A 25,379-nucleotide genomic window follows, 5' to 3' on the forward strand; every position below is an offset into this window, starting at 1 on the left:
GGATAGGCCATGGCCCTAGGGGAAAACCAATTGCTACTATTCTCATGAGCTAGCATCATGGTCAAATGACTTCTAATGACACTCTGCTATGCCCACAGATCGGTAGCTTGCTCATGCATCCACAGAGATGCTTCCTCTTGCTGTAGATGGGCACTAGCACAGAGACCCACAACTGGGCAAAATGCGGAGAGTGAGAGACTTTGAAGTTCTCAGTCCTAAAAGTGATGCCTTCATCAAACCCCTCCCCTCAGGGTTCAGGGAGCTGTGAAGAAGAGGAGGGAAAAAGATTGTAAGAGCCAGAGGTGATAAGTGATTCCAATGAAAAGGTGTCTTCTAGACAAAACATGACGAATGCACGTATGTACTCACAGAGACTGTGGCAGCATACGCAGCACCTGCACAAGTTCAAACCGGATGAGGTCCTGGTGCTGAGGGGCAGAAGTCATCATGTGCTCCCACCCCTAACCAAGAAGGATTCTGTAATTAATACCCACAGGCAATGCGAAGTTTAGTTTTCTCCAATGGAGTTTCACTGAGTATATTAACCATATAAATCATGGTAGGCCACGTGCATGGTGGCCAACACAAAAATGAACTCAGTGGTATTTGCCTCAATTTTTGTTTGGACATTGTTTTTTTGGGGGGGTCTTGTTGGTCTTAGGCTTGTATATTTTGGTTTCTGTTTTTGTGTTTTCATGAGGTTTGTGTTCGTGGTTTGTGCTTTTTGTTTGTTTTTTAAAGAAAGGGGAAGGCTGTGGAATTGGGTAGAAAGGGAGGTGGGGAGGATCTTGGAGGAGTTTGGGGAGGGGAAAAGTGTCATCAGAATATATTAGATGTGAATTGCTTTCAATTAAAATTAAAAAAATAAATAAAAGAACAAGCAAAAATAAAGAAAGAAGTCCTATTTTCAAATGCAAAAATTTTGGGGAATTTAGTCTTTAACATAATCTGAAGGCAAGTATTCTATTGCCTGTTTTATATTGTCATGTATGTGTATATATGTGTATTTATATAAATGTGAAAAATATATATGCAAATGCAAACATTTTCTGACATTATTTAGCATTTTGTTATTAATATCTTCTATCATATATAATGTTTCAATTTTGCTCTTCTTACAGCCTTTTTAAAATGACATGTTTAATAAGTCTGTATAAGACTATAAATCTATCTTTTATTATCATTATTGCTATATTATTATTAAAGGAGTAATAGACAGGCTTAATCATTGAACTGGGAAATGAAACAGATAATGAGATCCAGTGACCCGTGAGCTACTACAGTTTTAGTTGTAGGTTTAAGTGGAGGAAGGACTGGAACAAAAAGCAAGAATATGTCAAGTTGTCATCGTCTCAGGTCTGCGTCTTTAAGTGGCCCAATCAGATATCGCTAAAAGCCAGGGCTGGTGATGCACAACTCTAATTCCAGCACTCAGGAGGTAAAGGCAGGTGGATTTCAAGGAGTCTGAAGGCCAGCCTGGTCTATATAATGAGACTCTGTATAAAAAATAAAAAATGCATTTTTATAACTTTCATTGTCCGGGACCAATCTGACTCCTGAATGATGATGTCCTCAGGGTGTGGCCTCACTATCCTAGATAACTGTCCTCATTTCAAAGAGGAGAGGTCTGTTCTTAGGACTTTGTTGACCCTGGTGTCCAGGGTGACTACAGGGTTAGGACTTATCTCTGTGCCTTCAGCCTTGAAGAGGAACGAGAAGGTCAACTGAATAGTTACTCCTTGAGTGATTATCATGCCTACGCAGAACAAGCAGGAGTCTGCTCCAAAGCAGAGGAAACAGAAAATGAACTGAGAAAACTGAGAAAGGAGAAAGGGATGGTCAGTGGTGTAAGTGAAAAGTGATCAATGTTAAAGCTGAAAGAATCAGAGCACAGCATGGAGCCACAGCCAGAAGCATCCAACAAAATCAGCTGCATGTGGGTCCTGTTTTGTTTTCATAGATCCATGAGTATGGACCATGGAGAACATGTTTAGAGTTTTCTTGCCTCTGCTTCAGGAGAGGAACTGAATGATATGAAGTATACTGGAAGGAGTTTAGTTCTGGTGAGTATATATAAGATCCACACCTTTGGTTCCTGGACTGGCACAGGTGACTCCATTTTTATTTTGGCTTTGAAATGAGTTCTTGCCATGTAGCAGAAGATACTCCCAATTCACAGTCTGTCTGTTTCAGCCTCCCAAGTGGTAGACTACTTTCAATGAGCCACCACACCTAAGCATAACTTCATTTTGACAATTCCTCCCTTGTCTCTTTCCCTTGAAGACATTACTGAGTTGCCTTCTTGTTTAGCAGTTTGGTTGGCCTCTCCCTGCAGGGCTGAGATCTGTCCTCTCTGCTCTGGTATGATCCCAGATTGGGGGCAGGGTAGACAACAAGGAATCAATGCCCAGCTTACCAGTTAAGAGATTCTTGGATGTTTTTGCCTAGTGTTCTTTGCACAGGCTAGAGGGGGAGGGATACATTTAAACTGACACTTGGGTTTGTTTAATGGTCATGACTTTATTCCTATTTCCTACTTCTTAGACAGATTTGGGTTGGTTGTAGTTTCTTAGGAAAACATTCTTTTTTCTGAGTTTCAAGTTTAGTGGTAAAAAGTTATGTGTGGTGTTAGGTTTATTTCTTAATATTTTATTTATTCTTATTGTATGTACATTGGTGTTTTGCCTGCATGTTTGTCTGTGTGAGGGTGCCAGATTCCCGGGAACAGGAGTTACAGACAATTGTGAGCTACCATGTGGGTGCTGGGATTTAATTCAGGTCCTCTGGAAGAGCAGCCAGTGCTCTCAAACCCTGAGCCATCCCCTCCAACTCAGTGTTACTTTTTAAAATTAGACTTTGTCTGATATCACCTATTAAGCATTTTGTCTCTTTTGAAAATTAATTTTCTAGCCAATTTTTTGTTTGTTTTGGTTTTGACTTTTGGTTTTTCAATACAGAGTTTCTCTGTGTAACAGTTCTGCCCGTCCTGGAGTTCACTCTGTAGACCAGGCTAGCATTGAACTCACAGAGATCCAATATGCCTCTGTCTGTTGAGTGCTGGGATCAGAGGTATGTACCATCTAGCCAAATATTTAAGGTTTTATTTTAATGTATGTGTATAAGTGTTTTGCTTGCCTGTCTGCCTGTGCAGGTGCCTGGTGCCCAGGCAAGTTGGAAGCAGTGTCAGATTTCCTAGAACTGGAGTAATGAATAACTTTGAGGATTGAACCCAGGTCCTCTGTAAAAGCAGCCAGCTGGTGCTCTTAACTACTGAGTCATCTCTCCAGCACCCACCCTGCCCCAAATAATTTTAACTTTAAAAAAATCTGTTGTGATTTTTTTCATCTGTTTCAGTTCTTATAGTGTTTGGGTTTTTTGTTGTTGTTTGTTTTGTGGCCTTGTGTGTCTGTATTCAAAATTAGTGTTCAAAGCCAGAAGCTTTGCATGCTAGGCAGGCATTCAGCCACTGAGCTACACAGTCCCAGGCCAAGTTTGTGGTTTTCTCATAGGTTTTACTGAGTACCCTACCTCTACTCCAATGTTATTAATTTCTATGTCTATAGTAATTAATTCAGTTCTTACTGCTTGGCCTTATTTTGTTTGTTTTTCCCCCACAATTTTTATGGTTTAAAAAGTATGAGTTAGGACAGAGGGGTTTTGTTTTTGTTTTTTGTTTGTTTTTCTGAAAGCTGTTCTGGGCCCATGTGTGCTGCTTACAGTGTGGCTCACTTCCAAGTAGTTTCATTCCACTACACACTAAAAGATTCCTAGACGTACGTTTTCATATTTTAGGAGTGTAGATTTTGCTTTGGTTTATTTGTTAATTTCTAACTTTATTGTATTCTGGACAGTGAATGTGCATATAGGACAGTTTTCTTACATGTGGCTATTTTCTTTTAACACAAATGGTCAATTTTAATGAGTCATGTGTTTGTGTGTTTGTGTGCATACTTCTACACATTGTTAGCCTTTGAGATAGGCTGTAATTTTATTAAATTCAACAATAAACTATTACTGATTCATTGATTCAACAGACTTTCTTATTTTTAGCCTCCAAGCATTCTAAGAATTTGGGAAATTCTAATATTGGGGGACAAGAAGATTAGCAACAGACATGGTCCAGTTGCTGTGATTGGACAGCCTTGTCACTGAGAGGATGAGGAGTGACAATCCTGTCGGTGAATCAGGGAGTTACAGAACAAACATATTCTGTGAAGTGCGTTCACAGAACCTTGGTCCTGAGGAGGTCTCCCTCCTGATGATTGAACAGAAAGTCCAAAGATTGGAAGTTAAAAAAGAGCTGGGGAGAAGAGTGTCTGAGGCATTACAATTTGGTGATATCTCGCACAAATGATGCCTGTCTGGGGGTCAGAGAGTGGAGCTTGCCACAGCACACCTTACTTCCTAAGCATCTCCACAGAGAAGAAAGCGATATCCTGTTTGTTCTTGCTTATATACTGTTAATACCCAGTTATGTCACTTCCTGCCTGTCTGTACAGACCTCTATGATTAACTAGTGGCAAGCTCCATTCTCTGACCCCTAGACAGGCTTTATTTGTGCAAGATATCACCACATAACAACATGCTGTGGTCCCTTGCAGAATACAGACAAGTTCTCTGAGATCCTAGAAGCAGGCCAGTCTCCACAGCATCCAAAGCTGAGCAACAGGTCACATAGATCTTACCAAGAGTTTGGTTTTTTGTTTGTTTATTTTTTTAAGGCAGGGAGCCAGTAGAATTGCTCAGCTGCTAAAGGTACTTACCACCAAACTTGACAACCTGTATTCGATCCCTGGAACTGTGATGGTGAAAGGAAATAACCAATTCCTCTGCAAGTAGTACTCAGAGTTCTTCATGTGTGCGTTTGTACACACACACACACACTTTGAATGAATGAATGAGGAAGGACTGAATACAGGTAATAGACACAGATTATGAATAAGGATATAGTTAATTGGTTTTCTAGTTCTGTCATGGATTGGGGAGATTCATTGTTGGATAAGTGCATTAAAATGTGAATTGAAAATATAAAGGCCAGTGTGAAGTTCCAGTGTGAACTTCAGAATGTCTAACTGTATAGAAGCTCATTAAGATGACTGGTTAATTTTTACGTATGATTTTTTTGCCTTTTTTATAGTAATGTTAATTTAAAAAAAAAAAGATGTATCAGCAAAAACAGACAAAGGCACATTGTTCCAGTGTTAAGCCCTGGGCAAAGTGTGCTCCCTGCATACCCTTCAGCAAGACTCCCACACGGCTGGTAAGGACGCCAGGGCAGACAAGCATTTCCTCAGAGCAGGGAATGGGTAATAGGAAATGTCAGAAATGTCCGTGTGCACGAATAAACCTGGGAGCAAAAGGGAACAGAGGAGAAAGGAAAATAAACCAAAAGTAATAGGAATGGTTTATTTAAAAAAGTGCTATGTGATCACCTTCAAAGGAAGTTACATATCTATGTGTGTCTTCAAATGAAATCACATATCTAAGTGGGTGTGTGAATATGCAAAACAAAAGTAACTCAAAAAATAAATAAACGATATAACAGAAACTATTTTTGTTTGCTTTGTGTTGCTGTTTTGTTTCTGTCATTAGGAGTGCAGATGGTTTCCAGGATTCTGTTTGTAGTTTGAAACAGTAACTTTTGAGAGGGACTCTGTTTGCCCTGGAGAGTTCTTACGCCTTGTACTGTGCACACAGGGTTCGCTTCCTCCCGCCCCCCTCCCTTAACTGGGGTTAAACTGAATGCATTAAGGAAAGAATCACCCAGTGTGGCTTGTGCTTGGCAATGGCCTGAGTGACATTTACCTTATCTGAGGGCCAGGCCAATCTCCTCTGTGGCGGCCTACAAATTGCCCTGCATCCCTGAGCTGACTGCACTGGTGACAGATGACCATAAGGATGACAACAAAAATCTCCTAATGAGTTGAGGGATGACTGCCACTTTTTAAGAAGTATTTACTTGTGGCCTGGAGAGATGGCTTAGCAGTCGAGAGCAGCACTTCCTGCTTTTCCAGAGTTCGGTTTCTGGAACCCACACCAGGCAGTCCATAGTTACTTGTAGCTGCAGTCCCAGGGGGTCTAACTTCTGACCTCCTCAGACTCCCACATACACACGCACACCCCCCCTCCCACATAATTAAGGAAATTTAAAAACGAATTGCTGTATGTCCTAGTTCTGTGCTGTTTGCTATAAATATTCATTGAATCTTAACGTGAACCTCTCAACATGTTTTCATGACTCACACACGTCTGTTGCCATGTCTGACATTTGTTCAGAGAAGCCTTGCTGCTGCTCAGTTGAATGCAAGTTGCCTCCTTTAGTTTTGATCTGCCCTGTCTTCTTGTCACACACACACACACACACACACACACACACACACACACACTCTACTTCTGACTGTTACCACGGTGGGCTTTGAACCTAACAGCACACACAGGACAATGGTTTGCAGAGTATCACAAGAGGTAACATGCCCAAACGTACTCTTGCTTTTAGAAAGTCCCTGCTGTAGCATATACAAGAAAGCAGTTTCATGTAGAAACTGAACTTGAAAGGTGAGAAGCCAGAGGGACCATGCTAGGCCTGAGAGAATAGAGGGGAAAGGCATGAAGGCGGCACTGTGTGGCAGAGAAAAGGTCAGGATGTATGAGACACAAACAGCCACAAGGGAGAGAAATGGAGACTGGGGGTAAGCTACCATGCGCCCTGTGAAAGCAGAGTCCCTGGACGGTGGATAAGGATGGGGGGGTGGGGGATGAGCCACGGCTCTCTCTCTGAGGCCGTTATGCAGTCTCTGATAGCTCTGCTCAGATGGCCCCTGCTATCAGCTCACGAAGGATGCGGCTCTCTTCTTCAGGCAGATGGAGAGACCAGGTTCACGGAACAGCAAAGCCCTATCCTCAAGTATGGGAGCTTCTCTATGCCCCCAGGTACAGGGACAAAGATAGTGAGTCCAGCATAAACTCACTGAGTGTCCCCTGAGTGGGAGGCCTGGTGGCCACAGAGAGTCAGGTCAGAGTCCAGGTACGTGGGCGTGGAAAAGAAATGCTTTGCCACAACAAAGAGAATTAACCTCACAAACCTTCCCTCTGCAGACCCTTCTCAAGTTCTGCGTGTGCTTGCACAAGCAATTGCCTCTCCCGGTTATCCACAGGCCAGTTCGGAGGACAGTCGGATCCTCCACTCTGTTGTCCCTGCACAGGGAGCTCTTATGGGTCCTTGTACTAATTACACTGACCTTTACCCAGTCACCTTTTACCCCATTCCTAGTTGACCCTGTCAAAACCCTGCCATGACCTCAAGACCAGACAGACCCACAGAGGTGAGATAGATTAGGAAAAGCCCAGACTCCCATCCGGGTATCATCAAGGGCCAAGATCAAAGCCAGCCCTGAGGCTTCTGTAAGAGTCTCCGACAGCCACCTGCATCCATCCTCACTGAAAGATTCAGGCATTACGCTGACCTGCCCTGTTACCTGGCAAGATGCACACAGGCAACACTCTGGCCAGCCCAGAGTTCCATGAGAACCACGCAGGTGCAAAGGACCTCTTTAAAGGACAGACCCCTGCCCGCTTACTCTCTCTTACTCTTTTACTCTCTCTTACTCTCATCTCTCTCAGTCTCTCTCTCTCTGCTCTGCACAGGTTGGTTACCTCTCACCCCCTTTTCCTCCCCATCCACCAATAAACTCCACGTGGGATCGTTGAATCACGGTCTGTGTCTCATTACTGGATAAACCTAAACATTTTAACAACATTGATTCCCTGACCTGGACAGGCTTGCCCTGCGGCTCTGCCGCCTGCCAACCCGGTAGGTGACCACGCAGGTAACCTGCAACATTGGACCATAGCTCCTGCTTTGTAGGGGTGGTGCAAGGGCTGGAGGAAAACCTACAGTGAAGATACTAGCAGGACTGGCACACAGCACACCTGTCCTGAGTCCTGCCTGTTTTCGAGTCCTTCCTGAAAACAGGCTTGTGACTTCTAGACGCCACTGTTGTATTAGTGTGGGAGATGCGCTTTCTATCATAAGCAGATCAAAGTTCAACATGAAATGGAAGGCACCTAAGAGAGTGAGAGAGGTACAGATTTAGAGCTACTGTTGCTAAAATGAGAACCAAGGTCAAAGACATTTTTATGCCAAGGGTCTAGGGAGGTTTCAAAATAACCTGTGTATTGAGTCCTTCTTAGCATAGTCCTCACCTAGCTGCACTTCAGAGACACGTAGGCTAGACACTTAGCCTGGACTCTGGGCATCATAGGCTGGAGGCAGCTAGCTCATCCTGAGTCCAGACTGCACAGTCCTTAGCACGGGCCTCATTTCCAAGGCATCCTAGGTTCTTGTCAGAGGTGGAGCTCACCTCTCAGGTGAGCCAAGACGCCTCAGCCTGGGTCAGAAGACACCTCGACATTGCACAGCCATACACAGCCATAGAGATTTCCAGATGGAGAAAGAACAACCCCTCCAGCAGCACAGCTCAGCACCAGAGGCCTTGACATTCTTTGTTTTTGACCATTTCCTTTCTTTCTCTGTGTTCTACCTGGCTTTCCTGCACACACTCCAGCTTTTTCACAGTGCCATTTCACCCTTCTTCTGGGAGACTGGCTACTTTCCCCTCTCCTCCCTCCCCTCTCTCTCTCATTCCCCTTTTCCTTCTCCTTCTTCCCCATTTAACCCTCTTTCCCTGCTCATCTTTCCTTTGCTTCCTCAGAAATATTTTCTGAGTCATTACTCATGGACTAGCTATTGGGGTGAGAGTTACAATGGAAACAGGATCATTATCCTTCTGTGACTTTAGTCTGAAAGGGAAGACAGACTGAAAAATAATTGCCCAAATACTTATTTAACTATACCTCCAATTATACTATTAATAAGGCACCCATTTCTACAGAACTCGTTTGGCATTTTCTACATCTGGTTGACTTGTCAGATAAACAACATCAGGAGCCTCCTGGAGAGTGAGGCCGCCAGTGTCTAGTTCACATAGAGCCTGGCCCTTACATAATGTGCACTCAGTAACTGTTTGTGGAATGAATGCAGAAACCATCAGATACCTCAGAATATAATCAGTGAATGAACACATGACACAACAGATAGCCAATCTCTTCTTCTGTCCCATCCTTCTCCTAGTCTGCCAACAGACAGTAAGATGCCAGCAGCATGGAGTTCCCAAGAATGGATGTATGCCAAGTAGCTTAGATTTTTGGTCATTAGCTCTTCCCATCAGGAGAACCTGCCTGGGACTATCATGAATTTCAAACTTAGTAGTTCCTTAATGTGTTTTTGTATGTGTGTGTGTGTGTGTGTGTGTGTGTGTGTGTGTGTGTGTGTGTTATTACAACATAACACCACAGACTGGCAAAGTTCACTTTGTAATCCTCTTAGTTCTGGAGTCTAACAAGTAAAATATCAAGGTGTCAGCATCTCCTGAGAATCTAAATACATCATCCCATGGGGGAAGCAGAAGCCCACTCTTGCTATAGTCAACCCCCACCACCAAGATAAGGACTTCCATCTACCCACAAAGGCACAGGCCATACATAAACGGCCTCCCAACACTATTGTACTGGGGATTAAGCTTCTGACACATGAACTGTAGGGGACATATTGAAACCAGGGCAGGGAGAAATAAAGGGACAATGGCTGTACCCAACTTCGTGGCTTTGCAGCACGACAGCATTTGTCTCCTGTCACTATGGTCAAATAAGTGCCATTCAGTTCACACTGTCTTTCAGAGATTATTATTCTGACTACTCCAAATGTATGGTAAGCATAAAGCTATCAAAAATCATTTACTCAGGGGCTGGAGAAAAGGCTCAGTGGTTGTGAGCACTTGCTGCTCTTGCAGAGGACATGCTTTCAGTTCCCAGCACCCTCCTGGTGATTCACGATTGTAACTCAAGTTCCAGTCGATCCTCTTCTGGCCTCTGAAAGCACCAGGCACACATATGGTACACATGCAGATAACACATTCATACATATAAAATAAAGTAAAACTTTTAAAACGTCGCTTAATTAGGGGCTGGAGAAATGGCTCCTCGGTTAAGAGCACTGGCTGCTCTCCCAGAGAACCAGTGTTGGGTTCCTGTACCCACTGTGGCTCACAACTGCCTACAACTCCAGTTCCAAGAGATCTAAAACCTTCTGGCCTGCGTGGGCATCTGCATATAGGTGGTACACATATATACATTCAGACACACACATGTGTACATATAAAATTAATAAATCTTTAAAAGAAGAAATGATTTAATTAGTTATAAAAAGAAAACTAATTAAAAGGGCAGTATGGCTTTATTAACTTTATCACATTTTCCCTTGAAGCTGTACAATTAAATAACAATGAAGAATTAAGGATAGGAGAAAAGGCAGTAGAGCTACTTTTTCAGAGGAGGGCAGAGAGGGAGCAGTATCCATCTTCCTTGTAACCAGGTCTGTAGAAGTTGTAAGAGGTGATCAGATGGCATGTAGGGAGACAATGGGTCTTGGGTCAGACCTGGATTTGACCTAGTTCTGACAAGAATCTATCACATTTTGCAGTCATATGACAATAAATTCCATGCATTTGGACAGGGAACTCATGCCAGAAATCTAGATTGCTCTTTTGGACAGAGTTACTCTCGTTACAGAGCAAGAAACAGGGCATCTCTAACCTTCTGGTTCAGGACACAATTGTCCCGCGCTACCGTCTCGCCAGCAAGAACGACGCAGAACACTCGGATCCTTCTGCAGTAAAGCTTTAATGCATCTTGAGAGATAGATGATCAGCTTCTTAGAGGGAGACCCCAAGCTAAGAAACCCAGCCCCTTATATAAGCCTAGGAGCTCCGAGTGAGATGTGTAGAGCCGGGATTGGTGGTTTGCACATCACCCCAGATGACGTCACGGGAGAGGCACAGTTTAAACGGTTAACTCCAACTGACAGCGACAGTTAACTCCAACTGACAGCGACAGTTAACTCCAACTGACAGCGACAGTTAACTCCAACTGACAGCGACAGTTAACTCCAACTGACAGCGACAGTTAACTCCAACTGACAGTGGATGTCAGCGCCATCTTCTAACGGCAATAGCGATAGCGAGGCGGCTCCTCACATCTCCCCCTATTCATTTATTTTTGAAGCAATAGGACACCCACAACTTTGGAGTGGAGATAGAGGTCAAATCCCCATGTGCAAATTCGGAACATGTACAAAGCTCCTCTCCAGGGTCTTATCCCCAGAGGAAGTCCTGACCAGTCCGATGTCTTTTTTCTGGGGGAAGGAGATCATGACATAGAACCTTCATGCAAGATGACTTATCTCCCAGGAGAAAGTCGTTATACCATGAACCTCTCCTGTGCAGTGCTTAGCCTTGCAACTCCTTGGGCTGCTGAAGCCTACCCACTCTATCCCGTGCAATGAGACTAGCCTCGTGGGGTGCAAGAGCTGGGAGGCCAGCGACCTATTGCTTTAACATGGTTAACCAAATGTCAGGGGATGCTCCGTGTTCTAAGGCAGCAAGTGCTTGTGCCACCACCACTTTCTCCTTTTGTTTGGGCTCTGAGCGTACACACCATCCAAAGCATCAACACTATTCCACAGCAGAGAACTAGGCTAAATGATCCTACCCCCACCCATTCCTTAAAATAAGAAAATGCAGATGAAATCCAGGAGGAGAGGTCTTCCATCAGAGAAAGATCCAGATGCGTCGAATTCACTTGCAGGATCGCCATTCTCAACTCACGGAGTGTCTGCTCAAACTCAAAGTCCAATTCTGTAATAAATGTTGAGACAGAGCTTGTGACAGGTTAGCTGCTCTTGTAAAATTCTCATATTGTACTGAAGTGACACAAAGGCCAGGCAACTTTGTTCACATCCCAATTGGGCCATCTGCCACAATATATCCAATTGTTCCTGAACCAAATTAATCTGTTGGTTTACCAACATCAGGCCTCCTTGTATCTGAGAATTGGCAGTGGCCTGTTTATCTAGGACCATGGTCACAGTGGCCTATAGTTCATTAATGGTTTGAGTTGTCTGCACAGTGGCAGAAAGTGCAAGGGCGAGGCGGTAACCGAAGCAGTAACCGCGGCGGTGGCTATCAGGCCCACAATAATAGCAGAGATCCCAAAAATCTCGCTTTTCCCTAAACAAACTCAAATTACTTGGCGCCTCAACAGGAGCTGGAATAAATCGAGGCATGCGCATTACCAAAGCAAAAGGGTGCTTAATAGCATCCCAGCATAATGCATAAAAACAATTCTAAGCAGAACAATTTATTTCTTTCTGATTCTTACCTAAGGTATCATTACTCACAACCCAAATAAAGGGCAGCTGAATAATTAGTTCTCTTAAAAGGGGTATACTTAACATTGGAGGAGGACCAATCAGATGATCCATAGCTCTGTCCCTCACTCAGACTGTTGCCTAATGCCCCTTTCCAATCAAAAGTAATCTGTCCCTTCTCACTATCATAGGAGAAAGATCAGTACAGCTTCCATTAATTCAAAAGGATTAGCATTAGATCTTTCTGGATCCATATGAATAAAATTATCCTTTAATGAAGAAATCACAGTAAAGCACAAGCTTCCTACTAATGACAAGGTTCTCTCATCCTGAAAACTCTGTATCTGAGGATCTAAAGGCAAAAAGGCAAGCCCCAACTCTCTATTATTTGTGAAAAATCTAGGGAACACCTGGGCATTCTGCATCACTGGCATCGGTAGGGGGAAGGTAGACATGATGGCCCACCGTAACTCTCCCATCATACTAGGAACCATCATCCCGAGTAGGAGAGTCTTCATCACCCACTTGGCCTCCATCCTTCTTATTCTGGAGTTGTGAAGGAGCTCTTGGAGTGAGTCTTTCAGGGATCCACAGGGGTTTTCTTCCTCCTGTGGAAAAACACACACAGCTCCCCTGGATCTTATAAGAATAGGATCCGGGCCTTTCCAGAGATCAGTCAAGACATCTTTCCATTTTACCATTTCTTTTGGCCTATCAGGCTCTAAACTGAACATCCATTTGCCGACAAAACTGTCGGAATTTTTGAGAGGTATATGCTGGTCCATTGTCTGTTTTTAAAATTCTGGGTTTTCCCCAAGCACTCCAGGCCTCAAGGCAATGTTGAATCACATATGAGGCCTTTTCCCCTGTTAGGGGCGTGGCGAACATTACGCCAGAACAGGTGTCAACAGAAACATGAACATATTGAAGCCTTCCAAAAGAGGGAATATGAGTAACATCCATCTGCCACATCTGCAATGGTCTAATGCCACGTGGGTTTATTCCCATGTGGGGAGTAGGTAAGAATTCGCAGCAATTCTGGCATTGAGTAACAATTTCCCTAGCCTCTTTCCTGGATAGAGCAAAACGACGGCGCAAGGTCTCAGCCGTCACATGAAAGCGCTTATGGAATTCTTTTGCTGCTTGTGCATGGGTAGACAAGGCAGCGGCCACCAGCTTTGTAGCCTTGTCCGCTAAGTCATTCCCTAAGGACATGGGACCTGGGAGTCCAGAATGTGCTCGGACATGGGTAATGAAAACAGGAAATCTCCTATTTAACAAGGCAGCTTGTATCTTCTGAAAGATGTTAGCAACTCTGCTGGAGGATCTTATTATTCCAGCTATCTCAAGGAGATTAACTGCATTAACCACATAAGAGGAATCTGATACAATATTGAGGGGTCCTGGAAAAGCCTCAAGAACCTCCAGTACTATCAGACATTCTACAACTTGAGGTGAAGTTTCATTATATTGTTTAGATATAACCCTATCCTTGACCACATAAGCTCCCATACCAGTTTTTGATCCATCAGTGTACACCACAGTCCCATCTGGGAGTGGGTCTTTAGCTGTCACTTGTGGAAACACTATAGCCTGGTTTAGGGCAAACTGTAAAATTGGATGCTTTGGAAAATGATTATCAATTTGTCCTGAAAAGGAAGTAACTAAAACTGCCCAATCACTAGATGTGGCTGCCAAGGTCTGAACTTGTGCAGCAGTATAAGGCACAATCAAGGAATCAGGATCCCTGCCAAAATGTGTAACAGCTGCTTTTATTCCGCGAAGCGCGAGCTGTGCAACAGCATCAGGGTACCAGTCAATAATCTTAGCAGGGGAAGCATTTGGATGAATCCAAAGTAATGGTCCATGTTGCCACAGGACTGCAGTTGGCAATTGAGCTGTCTTAAAAACACACAGATTAAAAGGTAGTGACTCCTCAATTCGTTGTAATTGTGCTTCCTGTAAGGCCTCTTCCACCATCTGTAAGGCTCGGTGGGCGGCAGGGGTAAATTTTCTGGGTGAGGAGATATGAGGCTCACCCTCCAGGAGATCGAAGAGGGGTTTTAGATCAGCAGATGGAATTTTTAAAAAGGGCCTCAACCAATTTATATCTCCCAGAAGTTTCTGAAAATCATTTAATGTTTGTAAGTGGTCTTTGCGAATTTCTATTTTCTGAGGAACTATATTTTTGGGAGTAATCTTTGAGCCCAAAAAGAGCCCTGTATCTGCAATTTGAACCTTTTCTGAGGCAATCTCTAATCCCCACTGTTTTAATTCAGCCACCAGCATGGGAAAAGCCTTTTGTAAAACATCTAACTCTTTGTGACAAATAAGAATATCGTCCATATAATGGATAACGATTAAAGATGTAAATTGCTTCCTAATTGGCTCCAAAGCCTCCTGCACATATAGCTGACATATTGTTGGGCTATTGGCCATGCCTTGCGGCAGTACCTTCCACTGAAATCTCTTGTCTGGTTCCATATGATTAAGAGAAGGGATAGTGAAGGCAAACCTTGGTCTATCCCGTGGGTAAAGTGGAATAGAGAAGAAACAATCCTTAATATCTATAATAATAAGCTTCCAATCTTGAGGAAGTGCAGAAAGCAAAGGAAGGCCTCTTTGAACAGGGCCAAAAAGATGCATCTGATTGTTAATGGCCCGCAGGTCGTGGAGTAATCTCCACTTCCCAGATTTCTTCTTAATAACAAAAATTGGTGTATTCCATGGGGAGGTAGAAGGCTCTAGATGCCCCAGCCGTTCCTGTTCTTGCACTAATCTTGTGACAGCCTCTAATTTTTCAGAGGATAGAGGCCATTGAGAGACCCATAACGGCTCCTCTGTTTTCCATGGTATGGGTCGTGAAGCCTCAACGGCCCCTAAATAAAACCCAGTCCTTTTCTACCCCGATTTCCGTGTTGTGTAATGGGTTTTATTCTGCCTTGTTCTTGCCTACCCAAGCCTCTACCATTTGTATACCCCATCTTTGCCATAATGGCTGATGCCTGGGGGAGTATTCATTAGTTAGGGTCATGCCCATGGCTTGTAACACATCTCGTCCCCATAAATTTACAGGGAGTGGCAACACATAGGGGTAAAACATCCCTGTTTGCCTTCAGCATCCCGCCAGGTTAAGGCTGAGGCACTGATGGCAGGAGAGGACTGGTATCCAAGACCTTGTAGAGAATGAGATGAAACAACAGTGGGCCAAGACTTCGGCCACCAATGGAGTGAAATAATGCTTTTGTCTGCTCCCGAATCCATTATCCCTTCAAATTCTTTTCCATTAATTAACAATTTTATTGTAGGTCTCTCATTTAGGGGTATAGCCAGATAGGCTGAATCACTTCCAGAAGATCCCATAGCCCTTTTTTGTAAAGTGTAGGTTTCTCCATCCCCGAGGGAGGGCAGCAACACCAGTTGTGCAATTCTATCTCCCTGCTTTATAGAAAATACACCCCGAGGGCTAGAACAGAGAACTTGAATCTCCTCTTTATGATATGGGTCAACAATCCCAGGATATATAATGAGTCCCTGTAAAGTTAAGGAGCCACGGCCCAGAATAAGCCCAATGGTGGCAGGGGGCAAAGGTCCAGGGGAATGGACTGGGACCGGTTGAACATTCATTTGGGGCATGAGTAAGAAGTCGGAGGCGGCACGCAAGTCCATTCCGGAGGTTCCTCGGAAACCTCTACTTCCTCTTGATTGCTTTTCTGAAATTGGTTCCCATATTTCTGAGGGCCCTGGGACCATGGGCCCCGTGACCCGTTTTTTGATTGGGGTACCTTGGATTCTTCAATAGGGGGCAGAAGCCTCCCTTTTACATCCCGGACTGACCTGCATTCGCTAGCCCTATGATAACCTTTACCACAACGATAGCAAAGCTTCGATTCTCTTGTTCTTTCAGGGGCTTGACAATCTTTCTTAAGGTGCCCCATTCTCCCACAATTAAAACAAGCTTTTCGATTAGATAAATCTCTATACCTGTGCGTTTGTAAAATGGCGGCAGCTAGTCCTGCATTGGTTAGGGGTCCCCCAGCTCCCTGCACACTCTGAGCCAATCTTGTAAACCTTTGCTTTTGCGAGGGCGATAGCCGCTCGACATTCCTGGGTTGCTTGTTCATAGACAAGTTGCTCAATCAGGGGCATAGCTTGTTCTGAATCACCAAAGATGCGACTGGCGGCCTCTGTCATTCTGGCCACAAAGTCTGAAAATGGCTCTTGGGGTCCTTGGACAATCTTTGTAAGGTGTCCACTGGACTCTCCCCTTTTTGTGAGGGCCTTCCATGCTTTAATAGCGGCGGCCGACACCTGACCATAGACGCCCCAGATGTAGTTGGTTTGATTAAGGGCATGTTGACCCTGACCTGTCAGCATTTCAAATGTCCACTGCCTCTGATTCTCATCTTCAGCCGTGGCATTAACTCTAGCTTGTGCCTGGGCTGCATCATACCAGAGAGCCTTCCATTCCATGTATTGTCCCATGTTGGGAAGCACTGCTTTCACTGTCGTTTGCCAGTCAGTGGGAGTCATGGCAAAATTAGCAAGCCTTTCCACCTGTAATGTGGTAAAGTTAGCATTGACCCCATAATTACGAACGGATTCGGCCAATTCTTTAATTTGATTGTAATCTACGGGGGTATGTACTCTTCCGCCTTCCACATTCTCGAATACTGGAAAAGCCATTTGTATTTTTCTCCGTTCCTCTAAAGGTAAAAAGGAGTCAGTACCAGTATTCAGCCGAAGCTCATATGGCGGAGGCGCTGAGAGGCGTGAGCCCGCCGGATTTATAGGCGGTGGCCTCACATTCATTTTTGTTTTCAGTGGCCGGTGTCTATCAGGGTGATATCTTTCTTCCTCATACCGTGCCACCTCCTCCTCTAGACCACCTTCTTCGCTAGAATCCAGAGTGTCAGAATCAGAATTATCTAGCTCCAAGGCTTCTAGCTCTACTGCAGGGTATAGACTAGATTCTGGCTTTTTCTTTTTCTTAGATTTGTTAAGGGGTGAATGATAACTCCCTTCTTTCTCTCCCCCTTTCTTAACTTCCTGGGGAGGGCCTTTTTCTTAGACATGTCTTTTCTTTTGCGAGCTCCCATTCTCTCACTCCGTTCAGTTTCTGACATGCTATCCTGAACTTCCTCTAAGGTTCCCTGACTTTCTATTATAGCAGGGTGACAGGCCTCATCCTCCAAGCAGTTTTTAACTAGCTTCCAAATGGCTTTGGTACCTAAGCAGAGATCTCCTTCTGCATGCTTCCTGTCTAGTTCTTTACCTAGCTTGTTCCATGAGGCCACAGTGAGGGACCCGGAACAAGCATACCATGGTGCCACTCTATCTACCTCCTTCACAAAATTTTGAAGTGTTCGTGGTGCAATTTTAAGATCTCTTTGTTTTAGCACAGTCTGTAAGGCTGTAACCACTGACTGTGACGACCCCATCGCGCTGACAGCTTATCTAAAAAACGCGCTCAACTCCGTTACCAGACTGACAGCACCAGACTGACAGCACCAGACTGACAGCGCCAGATGGACAGCGCCAGATGGACAGCGCCAGACGGACAGCGCCAGACGGACAGCGCCAGACGGACAGCGCCGTTCTGTCAGCACCAGCCACGATGAAGGAGAAGGACAAACAGGACTAGCACCAAAGCCTCCACTGACCCGTCCCACGGTGATGACAAACTAAGGCCAAAGTCGAGAAAAGGGTTGTTCAGGATAAAGCATACCTCTCTGAACCTACGTCCCTGCAGTTCTGAATCCGCCCCGTTTTCCGAGGGGTCTCCCGCGGCGCCGGCGATGTTGAAGAGTTCCCGGGTTTCGGCACCAGATGTCCCGCGCTACCGTCTCGCCAGCAAGAACGACGCAGAACACTCGGATCCTTCTGCAGTAAAGCTTTAATGCATCTTGAGAGATAGATGATCAGCTTCTTAGAGGGAGACCCCAAGCTAAGAAACCCAGCCCCTTATATAAGCCTAGGAGCTCCGAGTGAGATGTGTAGAGCCGGGATTGGTGGTTTGCACATCACCCCAGATGACGTCACGGGAGAGGCACAGTTTAAACGGTTAACTCCAACTGACAGCGACAGTTAACTCCAACTGACAGCGACAGTTAACTCCAACTGACAGCGACAGTTAACTCCAACTGACAGCGACAGTTAACTCCAACTGACAGCGACAGTTAACTCCAACTGACAGTGGATGTCAGCGCCATCTTCTAACGGCAATAGCGATAGCGAGGGCGGCTCCTCACACACAATCAGCCTGTTTCCCCTCAGTATGTGAGGGAGGGAGGCTGATGTAAGGGCCAGTGATGTCATCTTCAGTGATGTGTGCCCTGGTGAGCACATTAGAGGGAAAAAGAGATGATACTTAGGGGCAAGTCATAGCTCATAAACCAGAGTTGTATTGCTGACAGGATGCTAGTGACAATGAGTCTAATGACTGAACTAGCTTAACATTGTTGCTTCCAGGGAGAGCCAGAGATCATGCTACAAGAAATAACTTTCTCAGAGAGATTTTCTAAATGAGTAGCAGAGCATGATTACTCATACATGCCTTGATCTTCCTCCCCCAGGTCTCCATAGAAAGTGTCCCCAAGTTCTGTCCACTCCTAACACTGAGTAGTAGAATTTTAAAGTTGTAGCAATTACTGCAACTTCCTTGGTCCACCCTGGGACACTTTAGAGGCATTTATCTACTTTCAAATGCAGACACCGGAGAGATTACCCAGTCCCACACAGTTGGCAAGTGTCCCAGCAGGTATGCAACCTGACTATCTTCACTCTACTGTTGGCAACCTCCCCCAGGGACCCTGCTGTCCTCCCAGCACTCTGTGTATTGTAAAGCCACTGAATCAAAAAGTCCAGTGCATGAGACTGCGCAACAGTTGCCCTGCCAGCTCTGCCCACAGAAGTGCTGTGGTGTTGGGATGCTCCCCAGAGGAAAAAACAAAGACCTCAAGAGGAGTGTTTCCTTCTACTGCTAGTGCACCCCTGCTAATAGGTAGAAAGTGTGAACAGTTTTCCACAGAGATGGACAAGGAGCAGACTGCAGAGGTCCTGGGTCATGGAGAAGTGTCTGGACTTGATCTTACCCACGGAGTTTGACAGGTTTAAATAAAGAACTGTGGGAGCTTGAGGAATTTCATGCCCAAGGCTGACTAAAGGATGGGCTTGAGAGGGATGGGGGAGATGCTACCAAGAAGGTAGCTGCTGTGCAATGATCAATGATAGAGGCTGAAACACCAGTTTCAGAGCAGGTGTGGAGGGGTAGAGCCAGGACAGCTGAAGTGAGGCTGGGAAAGAATGGAGAGCCGGAGTCAGGTCTCTGGTTTCCAACTTTGATGACTGCAGAGCTGGTAAACTGCAAGCATGAAAAAAGAAACAACTGGAAAAGAGCGAGAGTTTTTAAACTCTCGAAGCTCACCTCTGGTGATATACTTTCTCCAGCCTCCTAAATCTCCACAAACAGCGCCACTAACGTGAGACCAAGTGTTCAAATACATGAACCTTTGGGGAACTGACTGGGGATGTCATTTTGTACATATGTTTCTCTCATTGGTTGATGAATAAAACACTGATTGACCAGGAACCAGGCTGGAAGTATGGGCAGGGCTACCAGATGAGGAGAATGCTGGGTAGAGAAAAGAGAGAAGCTGGCAGAGAGACACGATGTAGCTGTTGGGAAGATAGGATGCTGGAAGTTCTCTGGTGTAGAGAGAAGCCTTTTTCTTGCCAGCAGCTTTGGTTTTTCCCCACCAGTTGCCTGGGCTCTGCCATGTTGTAGTCCCCAAATAACACACAAGACATTGTATTAATTATGAAGCTGTTGGCTGCTTGCTTGGTTTCTTACGGGCTAGCTCTGACTTAAGTATTGTTGGGGAAGTCCTGTGCATTTGTAATAAAGCACTGTCTGGCCAATAGGGAATCTAGATAGGTGGGACTAGGAGTCCAGGAGAACTCTGGGAAGGAGGAACACAGAGAGTCAACATGTAACGCCATGGGGGTAGGAAGCCTGGAACTATTCTCCGGTAAGAGACATACTTAGATTAACAATTATGGGGTAATTACTTAAGTCAGAGCTAGCTAGTAAGAAACAAGCAAGGCCAACAGCTTCATAATTAATATAGCCTCCTGTGTGTTTATTTGGGACTGATGCAGATCAAGAACCAGGCTGGCGGAAAGGCTCCTCAAAAGAAAAAGCTTCTCTTAACAAAGTATTTATCCCATAATTGCCAATCTATGTATTTCTTTTACCGGAGAAAAGTTCCAGACATCTTACTTCTCTGGCAGGCTACATTGTGACTCCCTGTGTTTCTCCTACCCAGAGTCCTCCTGGACTCCTAGTTCCACCTATCTTGCTTCCCTATTGGCCAACAGTGCTTTATTGACATATACACAGGACTTCCCCATCACTCTGGTAAGATAAAACCATGTAAAAATACATAGACTAATAGTTATGGATTAACAATTAAGACAGAACTAACCAGTAAAAAGCCTGAACCATCAGCCAACAGTTTATAATTAATAGATGCCTCTATGTGCTCATTTGTGGCTAAACAGCTGCGGGACCAGGCGGAACAGAAACTTTGCCTACAGGGGACGACCTGCAACATACCATACAGATATTTGCATAGCCATGATTATTCCTGAACTAGTCATAATATTGGGGAAATGGAAGCAGCCTACATGTCTATCAACAGATTAAATGATGGTGAAATGTAGCATTTTATGTAGCTATAAAGAAAAATGCAATCATGAAATATTCAGGAAAGTGGATTGGATTATAAGTCATTGTGTTAAGAAAAATAAGCCCCTTTTTCTATTGTTCTGAATACGTTTCTATTATATGTAGAGCCTGTACTTAAAACTGTATGTTCAGTATTTTTTCAGATATTAATGGGTATTATGAGAAAAAGCTTTATTGTCAAGTAAGCAAATCCTGGTACCTAATACACTGGTTTTCAAGGTACTACACCATTGGAAGTTGAAAGGGGACTATGAAAGAGGAAGCAAAGATCTTAAAGGCTTGGAGGATGAGAAGGTGATAGGATGAACATGACGAGGAAACTCGGGAGAAACTGAAGAGAAGAAAGGGACCAGCAAAAGGAGGAAGTGGGGAAAACAGACGAATAAGAACAAATTATATTGATTCATGCATATGAAAATGCCATCATAAAATTATTTTGTGTACAACTTAATTAATTTAAGGGGCTAACAATGACTCAGTGGCTAATTAAATGCGCTTGCTGCTCTTCCAGAGAACCCAAGCTCAGTTCCTATCAACAACACAGGTAGCTCACAATTGCCTAGACCTCCAGCTCCAGGGGATCTGAGGCTTTCTTCTGGATTCCATGCAATGGCATACACTCACACAGACACACGTAAGTTACTATTTTGTAATTATTTTTTTAAACACAGTGACTTAGCAAAAATGTTCTCATGTATTTCTCCTTTGCCTAAAGTCCATTATGTTTCTCTAGGGCAATTTGTCTTCCACATGTCCTCCCCATATCTAATGAGTTCAGGAAGCATCGCCTTCTCTATCTGAGGCAGTGTTGCTGGAAGAAGAGAAAGACAAGGGAGAGTTTCCTACAGGTTTGTCACTACTGCAGCTTGAAATGACTCATATCTCTCAGGACACATCATGGCCTCACCCAATGACATAGTGACTAAGAAACCTGAGGTGACCTGTAGACCATTTGGACATTGTTGTGTTATTGAGCAACTGCTGTAGTCCATGGCAACCTGTCCTGAAAGATAATGTTGTGTTACACAAGTGCCCACCATCTCATTGGTCTTTTTCAGGCCATGCTGGGTATCTCTGCATTGTGAAACACATACAATAGTTTTCTCATTCTTCTCCTTCCTCCTCCATTTCTTTCTTCTCCTCTTCACCTTTCCTCCTCATCCACCTCATTCATCATCATCATCATCATCTGTTCTACACCTACTACAGTCTCTAGCTCACAACTTTAGGTCTTATTAGTTGGGAGCCAATTAAAAATTATTAAACAAATCTCCAAAGCGTGTTTCCCAGGGACTATTCCAAGAACATTCATTCTTTCAGATATTAATAGGCATTCTGAGAAACAGCTTTGTTGTCAAGTAAATGAATCCTGGCATCTAACATGTATTTTTACCACAGTATGCTTTAAAGAAATATGCTGTTGGAAGGGTTTCCAAAGGGTGCATCTGGAAGGAGGGTGCTAGACAGTCAAGTTATTGTCCCCAAGCCCCATTGAAGTGACCAGCCCCCCCCCCTTCCATTTTAGCAGCCATGACAGGCTAACATGTGCTTGCTACTCCTGTCCTGGTCACTAGGAGGTCAGATGCCCTCCTCGTGGCAAGGAACCAATCAGAAGTTAGCTGGAGGGGCTGTGCTTTTTTTTTTTTCAGACAGGGTTTCTCTGCATTGTTTTGGAGACTGCCCTGGAACTCGCTCTGTAGACCAGGCTGGCCTCAAACTCACAGAGATCCACCTGCCTCTGTCTCCCGAGTGCTGGCATTAAAGGTGTGCACCAACACCCAGCACGGGGCTGTGCTTTACGGCTCTGGGTGTGCTTTACGGTCAAGTGACAAGCAGAGCATAGCAACCGCCTTGGGAGGTCCTATGGACCATAACAATCAGTTGACCAATCAACACAGGGCAGGTCATCCAAATCTGGAAGTGCACCAATCCTGAGACTGTTTCATATCCCTAGACACTCCCCTTACGCTGCCCTTTAAGATCTCCACCTCATGGGTTCTCGGGGTCTTTCTCCAGACATCCACCATGGTGGATGGATAAAGGGCCCGAGCTAATGGGCTAGCTCGTTAAACAACTACAATAAAAGACTCTTTGCTTTTGCATAGAAATGAGCCTCTTGGTGATTTTGGGGTTCAGAATTTGGGCACAACACCATAAGTACTCTTGCCAACTAATGTATCTGATGACTCCTCCTGATGGTCCTTTTGTCCTTTATCCATGTCCTGTCTCCATCCTTACAAAAGAAAACATACTCTGGCATTGGTACATTGCTTGTAGTACAGAAGCCTCTGTCTTCCAAAGGAACTGTTGCAAGCATCATCACTGAGCTGGATTCTAGTGACTGGGAAATAAAGCCTCAGAAAACAAGGCTGCTTCCAACTCTTGACTTTTAATGGAACCGAAGGACATCTTAATGGAATTGCCAATAGAGAGACCATTAAAATATTTTCATGATAAATGACTGCATGATCTGCGTTTTACGTCTCTGAAATAGACTTGCTTGACAGTGCTATTAAATCCACCCCTCCTATTTATTTATATATATATGAGCAGTTTCTCCATGGCTGTCTCTGTGAAAGACATAAATAGGGTTAGAAGTGGTCCTGCATCCTGCCACATCCCAGCACCTGACTTATTACTTACTGAAAGTTCAATAAAAATGTGCTTCCTGTGTTTAATTATTATGCGCCACATTTAATTTCTTCTGTTGTCTTAAGTAATTCTGCCTTAATAATAACTAAATCCAGAAAAATGTGGACATGTGTGGCCTTGAACATACATAGTGTATTAGTTTTCAGTGACAAGCACGGTGACTAAAAACAACTTGGGGGAGGAAAGTTGTTATCTTGCTTACACTTCCAGATCACAGTCTATCATTGAGGAATATTAGGGCAGGAACCTGAAGACAGGGACCATGGAGGAAGACTACTTATTGGTTTACTCACTGGCCCATGCTCTACTAGCTTCCTTATACATCCCAAGATCACCTGCTTAGGGATGCTACTGCCCACAGTGGGTTTGGCCTTCCTAAATCAATTAGCAACCCAGAAAACACCCCACAGACATGCACACAGGCCAACCTGTTGGAGGCAGTTCTTCAGCTGAGGGGCTTCTTCTTGGACAACTCTACATTGGGCCAAATTGGTAATAAACACTAACCAGAATATGTGTGTGTGTGTGTGTGTGTGTGTGTGTGTGTGTGTGTGTTGGCTTTTGATATGGAGGGAAGAAATGCGACATAATGACTAATAAAAGACTTTCAAGCATTAAATCAGCATTTATTTGGGAATATAATCCCGTTGTTAAAAAGGGAAGGAGAAAAAATGGTAAAAAGATTTACTTAAAAACAAAACAACAACAAAAAATTTGTTTGGGGTGGGGTTGCAGCCCAGTGGTAAAGCACTTGCCCAGACTTCAGCCTCCATCACTGAAGAAGGGAGAAAGAGGAGCCTGCTCTTGTCATTTTCACTTGCTGGTGATGGCTGCATGCTACCCTTCAGTAGCAAACCCCTTCAGAAACACCGATTAAAGTAAGAATGTTGCTTCCTAATGGTAATGGCAACATCTGTAATAGTCAGACACTACCATGCACTGTCTTAACTTAGCATAAAACTTTTACCATGTTTACTTAACAATGGACAAGGAGAATAGATTTTCAAATGTTTTGGAGTACTCAGGTTTTAAAAAATGGGAAATGACTGCCTTAACATGATGTTTCATAACTAGATGAAATAAGCAATGTAAAAATGGTGCTTCCAGCAATAACCATTTCTTATTTTTGCTTGTTTGCGAATGGTATACATGCATGTATGTATGAGTGTTTGCATGTGTGTGGGCACATGTGTACACATGTATGTGAACATGTATTCAGAGACCAGAGATTTATGTCAGATGGCTTCTGATTTAGCCATAGGGGTACTGTGAATACTGGGCTTTTAAAGTTATCCTGAGGATCTGAAATTTGGTCTCTGGTTGTGTGACTAGAGCCTTTTCCATTGAGGCTTTTTCCCAAGCTTCTGTTTGTTAGTTTGTCTTAAAGAAAACAGTAGCATTGGGTGGCTAAGGCCAGAGGCTTTTGAATTCAAGGCTAGCGTGAGCTATCTTGTAACCATCTCTTAGAAGACAAGGGCTGATTATATTCCCCCCAGTCTAGTACATGTACTGCAAACACATACCTAGAGAAATCTCTATGAAGATAAATCAAAGGTAAACTTCACTCAGACCTCTCTTTCACTTACCCCAAGACATGGCATCAATCCATGAATAAGTTCTCATCTGGATGACAAATAAGAGGACTCTATGGTCCACAGTCAAATAGGCTGAACTGGAGACACACTGGAGAACAGAATTCAGAGAGGTGGGAGGGGA

At 44.1% G+C, this 25,379-nt stretch overlaps 1 long non-coding RNA gene across 1 annotated transcript; it reads left to right on the top strand.

The window, feature by feature from the left end:
• The first annotated feature begins 991 nt into the window (after positions 1-991).
• On the top strand, positions 992-22,571 carry LOC121137075. The gene is made up of 3 exons (XR_005874294.1): positions 992-2,063; positions 21,523-21,645; positions 21,745-22,571. It is a non-coding gene; the product is annotated as an uncharacterized LOC121137075 (long non-coding RNA).
• The last annotated feature ends 2,808 nt before the right edge of the window (positions 22,572-25,379 follow it).

The sequence above is a fragment of the Mesocricetus auratus genome, unplaced genomic scaffold (genome assembly GCF_017639785.1).
Source record: "Mesocricetus auratus isolate SY011 unplaced genomic scaffold, BCM_Maur_2.0 Super-Scaffold_100676, whole genome shotgun sequence".
Taxonomy (NCBI): domain Eukaryota; kingdom Metazoa; phylum Chordata; class Mammalia; order Rodentia; family Cricetidae; genus Mesocricetus; species Mesocricetus auratus.